The sequence below is a fragment of the Lithobates pipiens genome, unplaced genomic scaffold (assembly GCF_037356315.1).
Source record: "Lithobates pipiens isolate NorthernLeopardFrog02 unplaced genomic scaffold, aLitPip1_a1.2 Scaffold_18, whole genome shotgun sequence".
NCBI lineage: Eukaryota > Metazoa > Chordata > Amphibia > Anura > Ranidae > Lithobates > Lithobates pipiens.
In genome coordinates, this window is record NW_027507758.1 from 334,419,181 (window position 1) to 334,439,866 (window position 20,686).

The following is a 20,686-nucleotide window of genomic DNA, read 5'->3' on the forward strand; positions in this document are numbered from 1 at the left end:
TGACCCTGTGGTCTCGCTGCCGAACCTGATCCCCTTGTTGAATTCGTTCCATGGCATGTCTGGTCTGGGAGTCAATCTTGCAAAATGTGCGGCCCTTCCTATTAACATTCCCAATGCCACTCTTGCAGGTATACAGGCGAGCTTCGGTTTTACTTGGTGCTGCGACTCGTTGCCTTACCTGGGTATCAAGTTGGCTGCTTCCTTACCTAAAATGTATTATGCAAATTATCCCAAAGCCTTTGCTCACGTCACACAATTATTGAGATCATGGGACAGTTATCGGATTTCCTTTCTGGGTAGAATCCAGGCCATCAAAATGACTATCCTTCCGAAGCTTTTATTTTTTTTTAGAGCACTGCCCCTATATGTCTCCCGGAACACGATTGATGGTATACAGAAAGAGATCAATCGGTTCGTTTGGCAAAACAAAAAACCTAGATTGCACAAGACGCTACTTTTCAGGCCAGCGGTCCGCGGGGGTCTGGGGCTCCCTCATCTATGGTTATATTACCTTGCGGCCAGGCTGGTGCAGCTGGCACAGTGGCATTATCCCCCGGGTACGGTCCCATGGATCCAATTTGAGAGATCCTCGGTGAATCCTTTTTACCTCCCGGGCCTCCTGTGGATGGATGGGGTTCGCCCCAAACAATTAGCCACTTTGAATGGAGTGGTTGCACAATCCCTTCAACTCTGGTCTTTATATAAAAAGAGATATGCCCTGTGCCCACCCTGCCCCGGCCTGGCCTCTTTTTTGGGGGACCCCAGATTCCCGCCGGCTTTTTCGGCACCGGAGAGCTTTGAGGGTTGGTCTCAGAAAGACCTGGTTACCCTTGAGGCCCTTTCCCAAGAACCGCCGTTTTGCACCTTTGCTTCTCTCCAGGAGCAGTTCGGGTTGCCCAGAGAAGATTTTTATAAATATTTGCAGGTTCGGCATTTCTACACCACTCATTACTTGAAGAGGGGGCTTCCCCCTCCTAATGATTTTGAAAGGATCTGTAAGTCCTCATCCAGGGATCGTGGAAATATCTCCTGGTTGTACCGTTCTCTTGGAGAGGTACAGCTACCGGCTAAATCACAGGCTATGCTGGGTTGGGAGAGGGAAGTTGGCTTCGAAATGACCCCTGAGGAATGGGAAGATATGATTTCAAACATGCGTAAATGCACGAAATCGTTGGCAGTCAGGGAAACTGCATTAAAACTGCACACAAGATGGTACTACACCCCTGCTAGGCTGCATAGATTTAGCCCACTGGTCCCGGGGAGTTGCTTTCGTGGATGTCCGGAGCCGGGCTCCTTCTCCCATATCTTTTGGGGCTGTGGAGTACTGCAGCCCATTTGGCAACGGGTCGCTGATAAATTATTCCAGGTTACGGGTTCTAATATTGATATCACGTGCCGGATTGGCCTTTTGTTTGCTGACATCCCGGGACTAACTCCCCCGGCTCAGAAATTAGCTCATACACTAGTCAATGCAGTTCATTGGACTGTGGCGTTGCACTGGAGATCCCCGGTTGTTCCATGGGAACAAGTTCTGCAACGCATGGAGTCGATCAAGCTCATGGAGCGTTTACACCACACTTTGCAAGACTCCATGCAGATTTTTGATCGTAAATGGTCCGTTTGGACTTCTCTGCGATGGATAACCCCAAGGCCTGACAGTTTGGCTGTGCACAGTGCTTAATGGCAGGGTATGTGAAAGTTTTCGATGACACTCACTTGTGGTAGCATTTTTGTTATCTTTTTAGTTTTTCTTTTCTCTTCTTACTTTTCTCTTTCTTTGTTTTGTTTTTCTTTCTATTTTTACTCAATGAGGTACAAGTGCTCAACAGAATTTTTCTATGAGATCTCTTGGTTGGGTTTAGCATATCAAACTTTGACTTATCTGAGTATTAACGGTTTATTGATGTTCCATTGTATGCTACTCTCTATGGCAACATTTGTACTGGTTGACCTTTATATTGTACATGTTTCAATAACCCTCAATAAAAAACGTTTGTAAACAAACCTGGCGAATCACTCACTACCTGGTATATCATTCGCCCTTTTATACAGTATGTAGAGATGTTTATGTTACCTTTTTATGTACATGTTTTGTAAAATTCTAATAAAAATGTTGTATTTTTATAAATCTTGTTGCACTTTTCAAAGAACAGAACCTTGGGGGACCTCAACAGAGAAAGAAAAAGGACTGGAGAAAGTAGAATTGTAAGTAACACCAAAGGTGCGGTTGGAGAAGTAGGAATAGAACCAGTGAAGAGTACAGTCTTAGAGACCAAAGGTGTGGAGTTTTTGGAGGAGGAAGGGGTGGGCAACTGTATCCAGGAGTAGGAGTACAGAATAGTGTCCATTGATTTTGCCTGTAAGTAGATCATTTGTTAGTTTTAGGAGAGCAGTTTCTCAGGAGTGTTGAGAACGAAATCCAGACCTGAAGGAGATCAAGAAGGCTACTCTCGACAAGCTGGTTACTCAGTTGGTTTTACACTAGTCATTCAAGGAGTTTGGACAAAAAGGGGAGCAAGGAGATGGGGCATAGGTTGTTAAGATAAGTTAGGTCCAGTGAGGGATTTTTAAGCATGGGGCTGAATAGTACATGCTTTAGAGAGTTGGGGAAGATGCCAGAAGAGAGGGCAAGATTGAAGGTGTGGGTTAGAGAGTGTAGAATAGAGCCAGAGGGTACATGCAGCATTTGTGAGGGAAAAGGAACCAGGGGAAGACATTTAGCTGGACATTAGCAAGTAGTTTACCAACCTTGTCTATAGTGGTGGGGTTGAATGAAGGAAGTAATGATTGTACCTGTGGGCATGAAGAGTAAAGCATGGAGGGTATCTGAACAGCAGAGATCTCTTCACAAATTGTATTAGTCTTCTGTTTTGAAGTGATTGGCGATCTCCTGGGCAGTGAGTAAGTTAGTGGGTGGAGGCAGTGAAGGACGAAGTAGAGATTTAAAGGTAAATAGAGTTGACGGGCATGGGATAAGTTGTAAATGAGAGTGATAAAATAGGTCTGCTTGGCGGTGACAAGGCTAGAATTGTGTTTTTTGAGGGCAAATTTATATTGGTTGAAATCTGTCAGAGACTTAGTCTTACGCCACAGGCCCTCAAGGGCATGTCTATGTTTTTTTCAGATTTCTAGAGATGGTCGGTAGCAGAGTAGAGAAGAGAACGGTTGAGATGATGTAGGTTTCTACGGGGGGTAACTGTTAGGCGGTTGGGGGGGATAGGAGGGGGAGGTGAGGGAGAGAGAGCGAAACTAGATGCTTAGTAGGGTTTAGGTCTGGATACATGCTTGGCCAGTCCATCTCTTTTACCCTCAGCTTTTTTTAGCAAGGCATTGGTCATCTTGGAGGTGTGTTTGGGGTTGTTATCATGTTGGAATACTGCCCTGCAGCCCAGTCTCCAAAGGGAGGGGATCATGCTCTTCTTTAGTATGTCACAGTACATGTTGGCATTCATACTTCCCTCAATTAACTGTAGCTCCCCAGCAGCACTCATGCAGCCCCAGACTATGACACTCCCACCACCATGCTTCACTGTAGGCAGGGGCAGACTGACAACTTATGGGGCCCCCGGGCAATAGGAGATTATGGGGCCCCCAGGCAATCACAGATTATGGGGCCACACAGTAGACACAAACACACACACAGTATACAATCACACAGTATACACAGACATGTTTATATTGGCTGAGAAGGTACTGGAGAGGTGGGGCAGCTATAATCTCAGGATTTTTAGACCAAAAGGATATCGGTAAGGGACATTTCAGAGACAGATGTAAAAAAACAACAACGTTTTTTACATACTAGTGGCTCAATGGTCAGACCGCCCCTGACTTTAGTCAAGACACACTTGTCTTTGTACTCCTCACCTGGTTGCTGCCACACACACTTGATACCATCTGAACCAAATAAGTTTATCTTGGTCTCGTCAGACCACAGAACATGGTTTCAGTAATCCATGTCCTTAGTCTGCTTGACTTCAGCAAACTGTTTGTGGGCTTTCTTGTGCAGTATCTTTAGAAGAGGCTTCCTTCTGGGATGGCATCCATGCAGAGCAATTTGATGCAGTATGTGTAGCGTATGGTCTGAGCACTGACAGGCTGCCCCCACCCCCACCCCTTCAATCTTTGCAGTAATGCTGGCAGCGCTCAACCTCTTTTGTTGACCAAGGCGAGGCCTGTTCTGAGTGGAACCTGTCCTGTTAAACTGCTGTATGGTCTTCACTGCCATGCTGCAGCTCAGTTTCAGGGTCTTGGCAATCTTCTTATAACCTAGGCCATCTTTATGCAGAGCAACAATTCTTTTTTTCAGATCCTCAGAGAGTTCTTTGTCATGAGGTGCCATGTTGAACTTCAAGTGACCAGTATGAGAGAGTGAGGGTGATAACATCAAATTTAACACACCTGTTCCCCATTCACACCTGAGACCTTGTAACGCTAATGAGTCACATGACACCGGGGAAAGATTGGGCCCAATTTGGACATTTTCATTTAGGGGTTTACTCACTTTTGTTGCCAGCCGCTTAGACATTAATGGCGATGTGTTGAGTTATTTTGAGTAGACAACAAATTTACACTGTTATACAAGCTGTACACTCACTACTTTACATTGTATCAAAGTGGTGTTTCTTCAGTGTTGTCACATGAAAAGTTATGATAAAATATTTGACAGGTGTACTCACTTTTGTGAGATACTATGTATATACTCCGCATCCAGTGTAGCCTATATTGACAGTGCATTCTGTAATCTACTGTTTGTAATACACTTCAGGCAGTGCAGGCGGTATACACAGTATCTAATACAGTGTGTACAGTTTCTACTACACTTCTTGTGATGTACACAGTATACAATACAGTGCAGCCGTAGTACAGTTTCTACTACTTTTCTGGTGGTTTAGACAGTATCTAATACAGTGTGCACAGTTTCTACTACACTTCTGGTGGTGTACACATTACATAATACAGTGCAGCCATAGTACAGTTTCTACTACTTTTCTGGTGGTGTACACAGTATCTAATACAGTGTGTACAGCTTCTACTACACTTCTGGTGGTGTACACATTACACAATACAGTTCAGCCATAGTACAGTTGCTAATACAGTGCAGGCGGTGTACACAGTATCTAATACAGTGTGTATAATTTCTACTACTTTTCTGGTGGTGTACACAGTATAAAATACAGTGCATCTGTAGTATAATTGCTAATACAGTGCAGGCGGTGTACACAGTATCTAAAACAGTGTGTACAGTTTCTACTACACTTCTGGTGGTGTATACAGTAAATACAGTGTAGCCATAGTACAGTTTCTACGACTTTTCTGGTGGAGTACACAGTATCTAATACAGTGTGTACAGCTTCTACTACACTTCTGGTGGTGTACACAGTACACAATACAGTTCAGCCGTAGTACAGTTACTAATACAGTGCAGGTGGTGTACACAGTATCTAATACAGTGTGTATAATTTCTACTACTTTTCTGGTGGTGTACACAGTATCTAATACAGTGTGTATAATTTCTACTACTTTTCTGGTGGTGTACACAGTATCTAAAACAATGTGTAGAGTTTTTACTACACTTCTGGTGGTGTACACAGTATCTAATACAGTGTAGTGTGGTGTTGTAAAACAAAATATACATAATGTCCAGAAGGCCACCAAGGAGAGGCAGACGCTCACAGGCCACTAAAAGAGGGCAAGCAGCCTCTTTGTCTATAGACAACAGTGCTGGCCATGGACATGGTACATAACTCCACAGGTGCAGGGCACTGCTGACTCTCCACTGACTTTTAAAAGTTCCTTGGTGTGGGAGTTTAGTATTTACTATTTATGCTGATACCCACATGCATCTGTTTTGATTATTGATTTCACCATTTTTATTTTTGATTTGATATGATTACTGTGAATATTGTGGCCATATAGTAGCACATTGGCACTTTATTTAATAGCACCATTCACTTTATATTGTAGCACTTTCTCACTTTGGATTTATATGGATTCATAGGTTATTTTAATATTTATTGATACTGTCACGTTAGGAGCGCAACACCACCCTATAATTTTTATCTGTTTTATTTTGAGCTTTGTTTGACTCATAAGGTGTGTGCAGCACCTATCCAGGTATTCTAAACTTTTGCACAGTAGCGCAGGAGCTCCCTTCAATAAAAACATTATTATTGTTTCACTTTAAGCATTATTAAAATCACTGCTCCTTAAAAAAAAAACGGACGTTTTTAAAACTTTTTTTTGTATTGATACATGTCCCTTGGGGCAGGAGCCGGTCCCCAAAAACCTTTTATGGCAATAACTTGCATATAAGCCTTTAAAATTAGCACTTTTAATTTTTCACGATATTCTTGCCCAATAGCTCGTATGTGTACTTTTTGGCAACAGTTTTAGGAGTTCACTTTGGAGTGCTTATAATTTTTTTCTTGCTCTGGGTTACAACACATAGTTGGTATATATCACTAAAATTCAGAAAGAAATTGCAAGAAAAGCCAACATATTCAATAGCTGCTATACAGTGCATCCGAAAAAGTATTCACAGTGCTTCACTTTTTCAATTTTGTTATGTTATAGCCTTAATCCAAAATGGACTAAATGGATTATTTTACTCAAAATTATGCAAACAATACCACATAAAAACAATGTAAAAGAAGTTTGTTTGAAATCTCTGCAAATTTATTAATAATAATAATGAAAAATGAGAAAAATCCCATGTACATAAGTATTCACAGCCTTTACTCAATACTTATTGAAGCATCGTTGACAACAATTACAGCCTCAAGCCTTTTTGAGTATGATGCTACAAGCTTGGCACACCTATATTTGGGCAGTTTCTCCCATTCTTCTTTGCAGGACCCCTCAAGTTCAAGCTTGGTGCACAGTCATTTTCTGATCTCTCCAGAGATGTTCAATCGGGTTCAAGTCTGGGCTCTGGTTGGGCCACTCAAGGACATTCACAGAGTTTTCCCATAGCCACTCCTTTTTTATCTTGGTTGTATATTTAGGGTCATTGTCCTGTTTGAAGATGAACCTTTGCCCCCGTCTGAGGTCCAAAGCATTCTGGAGCATTTTTTCATCAAGGATGTCTGTATACATTGCTGCATTCATCTTTCCCTTGATCCTGACTAGTTTCCCAGTCTCTGCCACTTTAAAACATCCCCTCAGCATGATGCTGCCACCACCATGCTTCACTGTAGGGATGGTATTGGCTAGGTGAGGAGCAGTGCCTGGTTTCTTTCAGATATGACACTTGCCATTCAGGCCAGAGAGTTCAATCTTTATTTCATCAGACCAGAGAATTTTGTTTCTTATGGTCTGAGAGTTCTTCAGGTGCCTTTTGCAAACTCCAGGAAGGCTGTCATGTGACTTACTGAGCAGTGGCTTCTGTCTGGCCTCTCTACCATACAGACCTGATTGGTGGTGTGCTGCAGAGCTTGTCAGAGTGACCATTTAGTTCTTGGTCACTTCGATGAATAAGGCCATTTTCCCCCAATTGCTCAGCGGCCTGGTGGTTCCAAACTTCTTCCATTTATGGATGATGGAGGCCACTGTGCTCATTGGGACATTCAATGCTTCAGAAATGTTTCTGTTCCCTTTCCCAAGATCTGTGCCTCAATACAATCCTGTCTAGGAGGTCTATAGACAATTATTTGGACTTCATGGCTTGGTTTGTGCTCTAACATGTACTGTTAACTGTGGGACCTTCTATGGACATGATTTGGAAAGGCGCACATCTGTCTAGTCAACTGAATTTACTCCAGGTGGACTTCAATCAAGTTGTAAAAACATCTCAAGGATGATCAGTGGAAGCAGGATGCCCCTGAGCTCAATTTTGAATGTCATGGCAAAGGCTGTGAATACTTATATACATGTGATTTTTTTTGTTTTTGATTTTTAATACATTTGCAAATATTTCAAACAAACTTCTTTCACGTTGTCATTATGGGATATTGTTTGTAGAATTTTGAGGAAAATAATTAATTTAATTAATTTTGAAATAAGGCTGCAACATAACAAAGTGAAGCGCTGTGAATACTTTCCGGATGCACTGCATATCACTGAAATGTAGAAAGAAGCTGAAGGCAACAGATTCAATAGCTGTCATATATCACTGAAATGCAAAAAGAATCTGCAAGAACAGGCACCAGATTCAATAAAGGATATTAAATGTGGATTGCCAAGCCAAAAGTCAAACTTATATTGATTGATTTAAAGTACATTTAATGTTGTTTTACAAAATGCTAATGGATTAAACCTAGACATATTTAATGACATTTTGATAGCAGGATACTAATAAAGTTAGAAAATCAAAAAAGGACACCTGAACATAATACCCAGCCTAGCCACTTGGGATCCGCGCTATTGCCAAATGACGGCATTAGCGCGGATCTACTTTTCCGGGACTACGTCTATTGACGTGGTCCCGGGTACGAGCGGCCTGCGCGCGCCCTGAGGGGCGCGCGCGGCGCGCTCTGTGATCGGCGAGTCCGTGAGACTCGCCTGATCACCGATCCGTGCAAGGGGTCGATCCCGACCCCTTATCACGTGATCAGCTGTCAGCCAATGACAGCTGATCATGTGATAGAACGGAGCCGGTAATCGGCTATTATTCCTCCTCGCGCTGACAGCGCGAGGAGAGAAAAAAAAAGCCGATCACCGGCGGCCGTGATCAGGACATCAGTCCCGATCACGGCCAGCAATACAGCTGACCACCTGCCCCCTGCCAGTGCCCACCTGCCCACCGCAGTGCCATCCTGAATAAAAGTAAGTGCCCCCCAGCAGTGCCACCCAGCAGTGCCCATAGTGCCCACAGTGCCACCCACAGTGCCACCCACAGTGCCATCCAGCAGTGCCACCAACAGTGCCACCCACAGTGCCACCCACAGTGCCCACAATGTGCCCACAATGTGCCTCAAAGGTGCTGCACCCCAGTGCCGCCCATCAGTGCCCAGCAGTGCCGCCCATCAGTGCCCAGCAGTGCCGCCCATCAGTGCCCAGCAGTGCCACCTATCAGAGCCACCTATCAGTGCCACCTATCAGTGCCCATCAGTCCCATCTATCAGTGGTACCTATCAGTGCCCATCCGTGCCACCCATCCATGCCACTTATCCGTGCCACCCATCCATGCCATCTTATCTGTGCCCATCTTTGCCCATCAGTGCCGCCTTATCTGTGCCCATCGGTGCCGCCTTATCTGTGCCTATTAGTGCCGCCTTAACTATGCCTATCAGTGCCCACCAGTGCAGCCTATCAGTGCCCACCAATGCAGCCTATCAGTGCCCACCAATGCAGCCCATCAATGCCCACCAATGCAGCCATCAGTGCCGCCTAATCAGCGCACTTCAATGAAGGAGAAAAATGACCCGTTTGCAAAATTTTATAACAAACTATTAAAACATGATTTTTTTTTTTTTTTTTTTTGCATCTTTTTTTGTTTGTTTAGCAAAAAATAAAACTCCGAGCTGTAACTAAATACCACCAAAAGAAAGCTCTATTTGTGGGAAAAAAATGATAAAAATTTCATTTGGGTACAGTGTTGTATGCCCGCGCAATTGTCATTCAAAGTGCATCAGCGCTGAAAGCTGAAAATTGGTCTGGGACTGAGGGGGGTTTAAGTGCCCAGTAAGCAAGTGGCTAGGGATGTTCTTACAAAGTACTGATGCATTTGTCTTATACTTTATGTCCAGAACCAGTGCAACCATCTGAATATAAGGCAACCATGTTGTATTTAGTCAGACTGCGGTTGCCAGCTCTCATATTACATCACCTTATTCAGTATTGTTACAAGGTAACTGATTAAGTGGAAATATTCTACTTTCTACAAAAACAGGGCACTGAATGTAGTGTATTAACACGTACACTTGGGGAATAGTAGGAGCACAAATAAATAAATGGAAAGCCCAAACATCAAATATGTATGTGTTTCAGCCGCTTGCTTGTTTCTTTGCAATGAGACTTAATGAAGATTTTATCTCAAGTTGCACCTTTCAAGGCAATACAAAAAACACATTTCCAGCAATGACTTTTGACCCACAGCTGACTTCTGGTCTGGTATTGTGGACTTTAGGGAAACAGATTGCTGGTGCAAAAAAAATGGATAACGGCATAATAGCCTGTCAAGGCTAGCAGATGTAACAAAACCTAGAAGGAACAGCAAACACAACTACCGATGCCTTTGGCAGTGGGATTATTTTAAATGCACCTAAAAAAATGGTAAGAACAATTAATTTAACAGATCATAGCAGGAGATTTTAGAAAGTAAATACAGTACATTGAGGTTGCATTCTGTAAAGAGAACAGTATCTTTCACAATGCATATTTTAAATTGCATCCAGACTCAGCATGTCTAAATCACTATATTCATGTTTAATTCTGTATGCAAGTGAAGCTTGTAAAATATAGCCCATGAGAATGTTACCACTGAGGGCTAACAGCCAGAAGTGTTAACTGTGTAAAAACATAAAAGAGCACTGTAAAGTACCACTGAGGAAGGGAAACACATAATTCAGAATGTTGCTGTATTCTCAAGGCACACATAAATACATTAAATAATATAAAACCCTGGTAAAGGTCAAATAAGGGTACAGCGCTAAGCAAACATTTGTACTTTCTGGAAGTGATAGACTGTGCTATATGTTTACTGGAAAAGGATGTGTCCGTGCTAAACCAATTTGCTGAACCAGGAGGCTTTCATTATGGAAATACAAATGACAAAAGCAGTTGGGAGTTGAAATGATTCTGCTGTGTTTCTTCCATGATTGTGTTTAGTCATAAAATAATCCCTGATAGAATGCAGATGGGTTGAAAACATTCACTATCCAATCAAAAAGCGCAGCTAGCATATTAGTCAGCACAATTTCCATAGGGGTACTCTATACTTTGCAACAATGCCATTTTGTATCAGAATTAAGGCTAGGTTCACATTGCTGCGATGCGGGAACGCCGCGAATCCGCGGCGTTTTCCCGCATCGCATACCTCCCGCCGGCAGTTCACACTGCCCTATGCGGACGGCTGGGGGTGTCAATGTTATGTTAATGACACCCCCAGATCCGTCGGCATATCGCAGTGCGATCTGCCGACTCGCACAGGAATCGGATCGCATGGTGTGAACCCCCATGCGATCCGATTCTGTTGCGGACCCAAAAAAGGGTCCCGTGCGAGTTTGCTGCGGGACCGCTGCGAGTTCAGCCATACTATCTGTATGGCTGAACTCGCAGCGCTACGGAGATCGGATGTGATTTGCTGTGCGAATCACATCCGGTTCTCCCCCCGCAGCGGTGTGAACCCAGCCTTATAGTAAAATGGTACAATATAATATATTTATTGTTGCAAGTAATCAAGTTAAAACTGTTTAGTCAAATAACTAAATAAATAATTTCCTGCCAAAAACATACTTAAATAGTATAGTTATAAAGTAAAATTATGTGACACATGGGGGTTTATTTACTAAAGGCAAATTTACTTTGGAACACAAGTGCACTTTGAAGTGCCCTTGGAAATGCAGTCGCTGTAGAGCTGAGGGGGACATGCAAGGTAAATAAAAAACAGCACTTTTGTTTGTACATGATTGGATGATAAAATCAGCAGAGCTTCCCCTCATTTCAGATTTTCCCATCAGCTCCAAAGCGACTGCACTTCCAAGAGCACTTGCAGTGCACTTGTAGTGCAAAGTGGATTTGCCTTCAGTAAATCAACACCAATGTGTAAAAAAAAAGAAAAAAAAAAGAAACATTTCAAATAGAGTATTCTTGTACTAAACATTTAGTGTAATAGAATACTGAATTAATTTACACACCACTATCAGTTAATACAACTATTAGCTCCTGTTTAGTGGCTTGCATCATAGATTGAATATTGTCACATGCAGTAGCAGAACATAAACTTTGGTTGACATGTGAACAATTTTAAAATAATACTTGCCTCTTACTCATTTAGTTGAGCCCTTTCACTCAACTTTCACTGTGACATTTACAAGTCATTCACTGCAGGTAAATCTTCCTGGTGCATGTGTGTTGAAGGCTAGGTTCACTTAAAAAAAATAAAAAATAAATGCACATATTTTGCAGCTAAAAAAATGTTCTTTTTTTTTTGTTGTTTTTAGGAGCCTGCAGAACATTGGACCCATGATGAGCAGATTGTGGATGCAATGCCTGGCTCTTGTAGATTCTCAGTAAAGCTGTCTGTTTGCATACAGGCAGACAGTTACTGGAAAGCAGGAAGAAAGAATGAACTACGAGAGGACTGATTGGTGCCCTCGCAGTACATTGAGAACCGCAAGCCATCTGTCACAATGGCAGACGGTACTTGTAGTTCATTCATTCAGAGAGCTCTGCCCACACAGCCACACTGTTTTCAAATTGTGATCCCCCTCCCGCTGTCACAATGAGGTGGGAGGATTGGCAGTGCTGGTGGAGGTCGCTGAACATGTTACATGTTACACTCTAAATATGGGCGTAACATGTAACAATGTACAGAAAGGGGTACTATCCTTCAAATTACAGTGAGTGGATCACCTGCAGTGAGCGTTTGTTAAATGGTATGTAGCGCCGGTACTCCTGAAGTGTACGCGCTATGTCGGTAAATTTAGTTTTTTCCAATAGACTATAGACTATAGTTGAGTCTTGGGGTTAATTGCTCTAAATTGCCGTTTTGGCATCAGTTTGGCTGGGCTGTACTAATGTTCTGCCTGGTCATAAGTGTAGTTAGCACCTTTGACAGGCATTGGAACGCAGTCTGGTTGGATGCATTGGGTACCAATCTCTCTCTCTGAGCCAATCAATGGGTGTGTTGTCTTGCTGTGTATTCCGGGAGAGGGTACTTAAGGTGCTGAAGTCATGTGGTTCTGGGTTCCGGTCCAGAAGTATGTTCTGACTCCATGGTCCTGGTCCTCCTGACCAGCCCACAGAGGCCTTCATGGCCTGGAGTGCGGATCCATCCATTTCTGAGTCTCTGAACGGGCTAGTCCAAGGCACAACAACTGGAAGGAGGATTCTAAAGTGGTTCGGTGCCATCTGGGGTTTTGAAGAGGCCCAGCAACTTGTCATGCAACCAGGGGAAGACTCTTCAGAAGAGGGCCACGCACAAGGCTGGCTGCTCGGTAAAAGCCTGGATGTTGAGCTGTATGGACACTAATTGAATCCACGTTTCTTAAGGTATCGCTGGACCGGCTGCAAGATACTGGTACTGCAAGAAGGTTCCTATTTCCATCCTTCTGTTACAACTAAGCTCCTGTGAGAGACTTTCTGTGTTCATCTAAAAGTTTGCAACCAAGTCTGTGGCAGAGACTTTGCTGAGTTTGAGTCATGTGTCAGCTGCTAAGTCCATAAACCAGGATTTATCCGACAGTGGAAATATCCAGTTGTGAGTGGCTACTCCCTAGATTACTTAGAGAGAGACATTTGTTAAGTGTCAGCAGTTTCAAAGTGCCTGAGCTTCCATACCTATACCCTCTATTCCCAACTGAGAGACTGTGTTTCTGTTCAACGTTTTCAGCAAATAAAAATTCCAAAAGGAATTCAGGTGCAGTTATTGGGCCATCAACCTCGGGAACCCCTAGACAAGAACGACGAGCTACAAGGTGGAGGAGGTAAACAGTAAGCCCAAGAAAAGTGCTACAGGTATTTAAAACAGCAGTTCTTGGTTGAAGGTTGTGTTAATCTTGGGTGAAAACAATTATAAAAGGATTCCTTAGTCTTTTCTCTAAATGTATTTATTTGCTAACAATTTTCTTCCTCTCTAGCAAAAATAAATACTATATATGATGTTAACTATTTTCTCCTCTCGTTGGTTGTCAATACATTATGCATATTTCTCCTTAGCTGATATGTAGTGGTGGGACTTCTGAAGGTAAATTGATGGCACAATAAAGTGTTTACAAGCTCATAAGGATTCTGACGTCCTCTGGAGCCGCTCCAGAGGACGTCAGAGTGACGAAACGCGTAGGGCGTGGCCACGTTGCGTGCACCCATCTGAACGGACAGAGACGAACGGCGGAGTTTTTTACATGCATATGCTTTTAATATTAAATGTGAGTAGTTTTTTAATACAAATAAACGAACGATTTGGTTATGAACGTATTACACTATGGATATGTCTTTCCTCATGTATAATTAACGTTGGAGACTATACGGACGGAACAGTGAAACCTCACCCAGTGCACCAGCAGCAGCCAGAGAGCGACACAGTGGCTTACAATGTGAAGGTCCATCTAGCCCCATAAGGGCCGTAAATTCTGGTGAGAGCATTTACATATTACAGCACTGAGTGGTGCACCGGGGATGAAGGTTTATAATTGAAGACCCGCACTGTTTGCATTAGTGGATGAAACGTTCCCTATTGATTTCACGTATCAATTACAGCAGTAGTCTGTGGTGGCAGTATTATCAGCCAAATATTAACATTGGACACATATTGGACATACATGCGTCTTTATGCGACTATTGGCTGAACTTGGTTTCTGATCCCTAGCCTTTTTGCACTTTCTTTGCACTTATTTGCACAGTTCTTTATTCTGAATAAGAACACTGAAGGATACCAGTAGTATTTCTTAGGCTGTCTGAAAGAATTGTTATCATTTTGTATACCTACAATGACCTAAGTGAATGTTTATTATATTTTTGGTTTCACTCATAGTATGTTGACACGTATATGATGACTCAATATTGGTTTTGGATTTAATTATGATGGGATACATATGTTGATTTAATACTGATTGTATTTTTTAGGAAGCATTTGCACTTTAATTGCACACAGCGCTTTCTCAACAACACTAATTTGTGGCGATAGGTCAATTCAACACACCACTAATCGGGTTTAGCGCCATAACCTTTCTATTTAATACTAAAATTTCCATCCCCTCCCTATTAAGGAAGTGAGGGCTTCAGGTATAGGCAGCTCTAACCCTGTAAACTTTCTTTCACTTTTTTTCACATTTTTTTCACATTTGTTTCACATTTTTTTCACATTTCTTCCCACCACAATTTCTTATCACATTGGAGTTTTTTGTTTTTATACAATTAGGGTGTTTTTTCCATAGCGCGACTTTACTTATTTATTTAAAGTAATATTATTGACTAGTATTATTAATTGATTGACTTAAGTAGAAGAGGGGGAGCAAAATTATCCACTAGTAGTTTAGTAGTTTGGGTGAACCAATTCTCACATTTTTTGTGCCAACTATAGTACTTTACACAGCTTTCTGTATGTCTACAGTTATTGGCATTCAACATGCACTAACAGAATAAAACAAAGGTATACATATTTTATAAGTACACACATACATACCGAAGCCACACTGAATAATATACTTCTAAAGACTTTTTTCATGCGAATAGTATATTCATAAAGTAGTCCCTGTTAGCATCATTATTTTGATTCAATGGTATACAGCAACGGACAACTAAATAGAATATTGATGAACATCATTGGCATGTTATATGTCAAGTAAATAATTTTGTAAACAGGAATGCTCACTTTTTTTGTCATTTTCCAAACATGGAGAAGTCTCCCGACACAACATAAAACAACAACTACTTCTTCAAAGCATCACTGTACTAAGAAATCAATGCTATGAAAAATGACCAATAACTTTATTTGATAAGAAATCAATCTTAGATACAAAACAAGCAGCTACCAATGAATCAAATGTTTATGCAATTAATAACACACTAGTAAAAGCATCATACATTAAGATCCCATACTCTAGAATTTGGAAAGTAATTTGAAAATATCCTACAAAAATAGTAATATAGTTTTCAATGAGTTTTCAGGAAAATAATTCACTAGTTTTGAAATGCATGGGCCTTGCAGGACGCATGTCTGGATTAAGTAATTTCAAATCCATAGCAATGGGGTCTAAAATAAATTAATCCAAAACTATTTTATTGATTATTTATTGATTATAAGCAAAAAAAGGTTTTATGGGGTATTTTCCTTCTTTATAATTTAGCGATCGTCACTGAAAATAGTTAAAGAGGTTGTTAAGCCACCAACTGCTCATTATATCATCCCCTCCGTCACATAAAAACCCATGTCCTAGTGCCTGTGCTTTATAAAAAAAAAAGCTGATTTCTTCCTGTTTTAACAGCATCTCCACATGATCACGTGACTCCAGGCTCCACTTTGTCAGAGATCAGGGGCCCTGATATATTGGGGTCAGCATATAGAGGTGAGGGTATAAACTGGCAAGATCAACTAGGTATTTCAGGGGATACAGGAGGTCAAAATGCACAGCACAAGCACTGTGCTGTATAACATGCTTTAGGGGAACATGATCCTTTTTTTTGGGGGGGGGGTTAACAAATGTTTTAAGTAAACAGAAGTGTTCTCCAGTGGCAAAAATTAAATGTAATTTGTCCATTGAACATTCCTTCTATTACACTATGGGTTTGATTTACTAAAGGCAAATAAACTGTTAACTTTGCAAGTGAAGTTACATTCTGCAAGGGAATTTTCCCCAGAGCTTAGTTAATGAGGTAAAGCTCAACTGATCTCCATCATTGAATTACACTATATTATCAAAAGTATTGGGGTGCCTGCCTTTACACGCCCATGAACTTTAATGGCATCCCGGTCTTAGCACATAGAATTTAAGATTGAGTTGGCCCACCCTCGGCAGTGTCTATGGGAATGTTTGATCATTCTTCCAGAAGCTCATTTGTAAAGTCAGGCACTGATGTAGATGAGGAGGCCTGGCTCGCAGTCTCTGCTCTAATTCATCCCAAAGGTGTTCTATCGGGTTGAGGTCAGGACTCTGTGCAGGCCAGTCAAGTTCCCCCACACCAAACATGCTCATCCATGTCTTTATGGACCTTGCCTTGTGCACTGGTCCAAATCATTTAGAGGAGGGGGGATTATGGTGTGGGGTTAATTTCAGGGGTTGGACTTGGCCCCTTAGTTCCAGTGAAGGGAACTCATAAGGAATTAGCATACCAAGACATTTTGAACAATTTCATACTGTGGGAACAGTTTGGGTTTGACCCCTCCTGTTCCAACATGACTACTCACCAGTGCACAAAGCAAGGTCCATAAAAATGTGGATGAGAAAGTATGGGGTGGAGAGCGGAGACTGCGAGCCAGGCCTTCTCATCCACACCAGTACCTGACCTCACAAATGCACTTATGGAGGAATGGTAAAACATTCCCATAGACACACTCCTAAACTTTGCAGACAGCCTTTTCAGAAGAGTTGAAGCTGTTATAGCTGCAAAGGGTGGACCAACTTAACATTAAACCCTAAGGACTAAGACTGGGATGCCATTAAAGTTCATGTGCATGTAAAGGCATGCGTCCCATTACTTTGACTATGACTCAGATTATCAAACAAATTTTATCATTACACAAAGATAACCCGAGTAAATACAAAATACAGTTTTTAAATGATGGTTTACTTTTTTAAGGCAAAAAATCTGTCCAAACCTGCCTAGCTTTATGTGATAAAGTAATTGCCCCCTAAACTTAATGACTAAAAAGTAATTGCCCCCGAAACCTAATTGCCACCCTTGGCGGCAACAACTACAATCAAGCATTTGCGATAACTTGTAATGAGTCTTTCACATTGCTGTGGATCAATTTTGGCCCACACTTCTTTGAAGAATTTTATTCAGCCACATTGGAGGGTTTTCCAGCATGAACAGCCTGAGTAAGCTCATGATACGGCATCTCAATTGGATTTAAGTGCAGGCTTTGACTAGGCTACTCCAAAACCTACATTTTGCTTTGTTTGAACCATTTGGAGGTGGACTTACTGTTGTGTTTCAGATCATTGTCCTGCTGCATAACTCAAGTGCACTTGAGCTTGCGGTCACAAACTGATAGCCAGACACTTTCCTTTAGGATTTTCTGGTAGAGCTCATAATTCATGGTTCCATCAATTATGGTAAGTCATCCAGGTCCTGAAACATCATGCTACCACCGCCATGTCTGACTGTTGATAGGATGGTTTTGTTATGAAATGCTGTATTAGTTTTATGCGAGATATAATAGAACGCACACCTTCCAAAGTTAATTTTTTGTCTCATCAGTCCACAGAATATTTTTACCTAAAAGACTTGGGGATAATCCAGATGTTGTTTGGTAAATGTGAGATGAGCCTTTGTGTTCTTTTTGGTCAGCAGTGGCTTTGGCCTTGGAACTCTCCCATGGATGCCATTTTTGTCCAGTCTCTTTCTTATTGTTGAATCATGAACACTGATCTTACCTGAGGCAAGTGAGGCCTGCAGTTCTTTAAATGTTGTTCTGGGTTCTTTTATGACCTCCTGGATGAGTTGTCATCATACTCTTGGAGTAATTTTTGTAGACCGGCCACTCCTGGGAAGGTTCATCGCTGTTACAAGTTCTCCATTTGTGGATAATGGCTCTCCTTGTGGTTCACTGGAGCTCCAAAGCCTTGGAAATGGCTTTGAAGCCCTTCCTAGACAGATACATGTACATTACTTTATTTCTAATTTGTTCTTGAATTTTTTTAGATTATGACATGATATGTGGATTTTTGTGATCGGTTAGCATGCTTCTTTTTCTCAGACAGCCTCTATTTATGTGATTTAACTCAGCTTTCCAAAAAATTGTGGTTAATCACAGTTCATTAATGATTCAGCATGGGAGGGGACAATTACTTTTTCACATAGGCCCAGGCAGGTTTGAACAGCTTTTTTCCTTTTATTATTCCATTTATTATTTAAAAACTGCATCTTGGATTTACTCGGATTGTTTTTGTGTAATATTTAAATTTGTTTAATGATCTGAATAATTTAAGTGAGAGAAATATGCAAACAAATAAAAAATCAGGAAGGGGGCGAATACTTTTTCACACAACTGTATATATAAATTTTCCTTGGGTTGGGTATTCTTTGCAAAGTGAAGCTTAAGCACATTCACAAAGCTCTGGGGAAAATCCCCTTGCAAAATGATTAGTCTATTTTCCTTTAGTAAATCAACCCTGATATGATAAAAAAAAGGTATTTATATATAAGTTAGGGTTTTACAGCCTACTTTTTCATAAAGCCATCCAATGACATACATATGGATAGTCACCAATATATTTATGGACCAATACATTTTGTGACTTTGCTCTATATGATTGCTCATAGAAAAGACTTGTTTTCTCAGTTGTGCAAATTATCCTATTAGTTGCAGCCCTACAAATTAGACTTGCTGTATTTCCTAATATAGACAGAATGTTCTGTCACCAAATGATTTAAGATTTGCATATTTGTAAGACTCTTCCTTATACCCAAGTGTTCTTAACTGGAGACTATATGGGTTTAATTTATTTTGATTATATGGCCTGTAGTTCAAAGGGACAAAATGTTTTCAAAATTATTAATTGTCTTTGTTACATACTGTACATAACAGAGACTGAGATCTTTGTGTGTAAATGATAGAAAGAGACAAGACAATTGGAGACAAGAAAATCAAGAGAGACCCTCAGAGGAAGAGGAAGCAAAAGAAGATGAGATAATTGGGGAAGGGCATTTATAATATTAGCCAAATCCCCCTGCCAAGAGAGAAATTGAAAGTTTTAGACCAAGAATTAAAATTTGCACCTTCAAAAAAATCGGAATAAATTTGACACATATATTAACTTACAGAATTGTATTTGGAAGATAAATAAGAAGAAATATATGAAAAATATATTTGTTGCGCTATAAGCAAGAAAAAAATATAAAAATACAGCAGCTAACACAATATTGCTGGACACAATACAAGAAATTAGACATGTGCATTCGTTTTCGTCCGAATGCATTTTCGTCCGAATTTCAGCTATTTTCGTTTTCGTTTTGACAAACGATAACGAAAGCACAAAATCCGAAAAACGAAAGATCCGACATAAATAAAAGCTTTATTTTCATTTTCATTGTTACAACAGTTCGATATAGAATAGGAGATTCGACATGACTCTGACAATAACAATCTGTCTATAGAACCTGTGGTCGAATGTGCCTAACCTTACCTCTATTAGTCCAAGATTATATAGAGAAAATATTCGACAGAGAAAAAAAGATTTGACAGAGAGAAAAGATTCTGCAAGTTACTGTCCTAAAAAGTGTTTGGGGGCCCGGGTCCTGCCCCAGGGGACATGTATCAATGCAAAAAAAAGTTTTAAAAACGGCCGTTTTTTCGGGAGCAGTGATTTTAATAATGATTAAAGTGAAACAATAAAAGTGTAATATTCCTTTAAATTTCGTAGGGGGGGGGGGTTGTCTATAGTATTCCTGTGAAGGGGCTCATGTTTCTGGTGCTTAGAACTGTCTCTGCACAAAGTGTCATTTATGCAGGAAAAAAAGTCCTTTAAAATCACTTGCAGCTATTATGAATTGTCGGCTCCCGTAATACAGAGAACACTCATTGAAAGTCATTGATAAAAAAATAAATAAATAAATAAAAAAGCGTGGGGGTCCCCCAAATTCAATTACCAGGCCCTCCAGGTCTGGTATGGATATTAAGGGGAACCCTGCCTCAAATTTAAGAAAAAAATTGACGTGGGGTTCCCCCTAAATATCCATAACCAGACCCTTCAGGTCTGGTATGGATATTAAGGGGAACCCCGCGTCAAATAAAAAAAAAAAAATTGGCGTGAGGGTCCCCCTAAAAATCCATACCAGACCCTTTATCCGAGCAACCTGGCAGGCCGCAGAAAAAGAGGGGGGACGAGAGAGCGCCCCCCCCCCTCCTGAACCGTACCAGGCC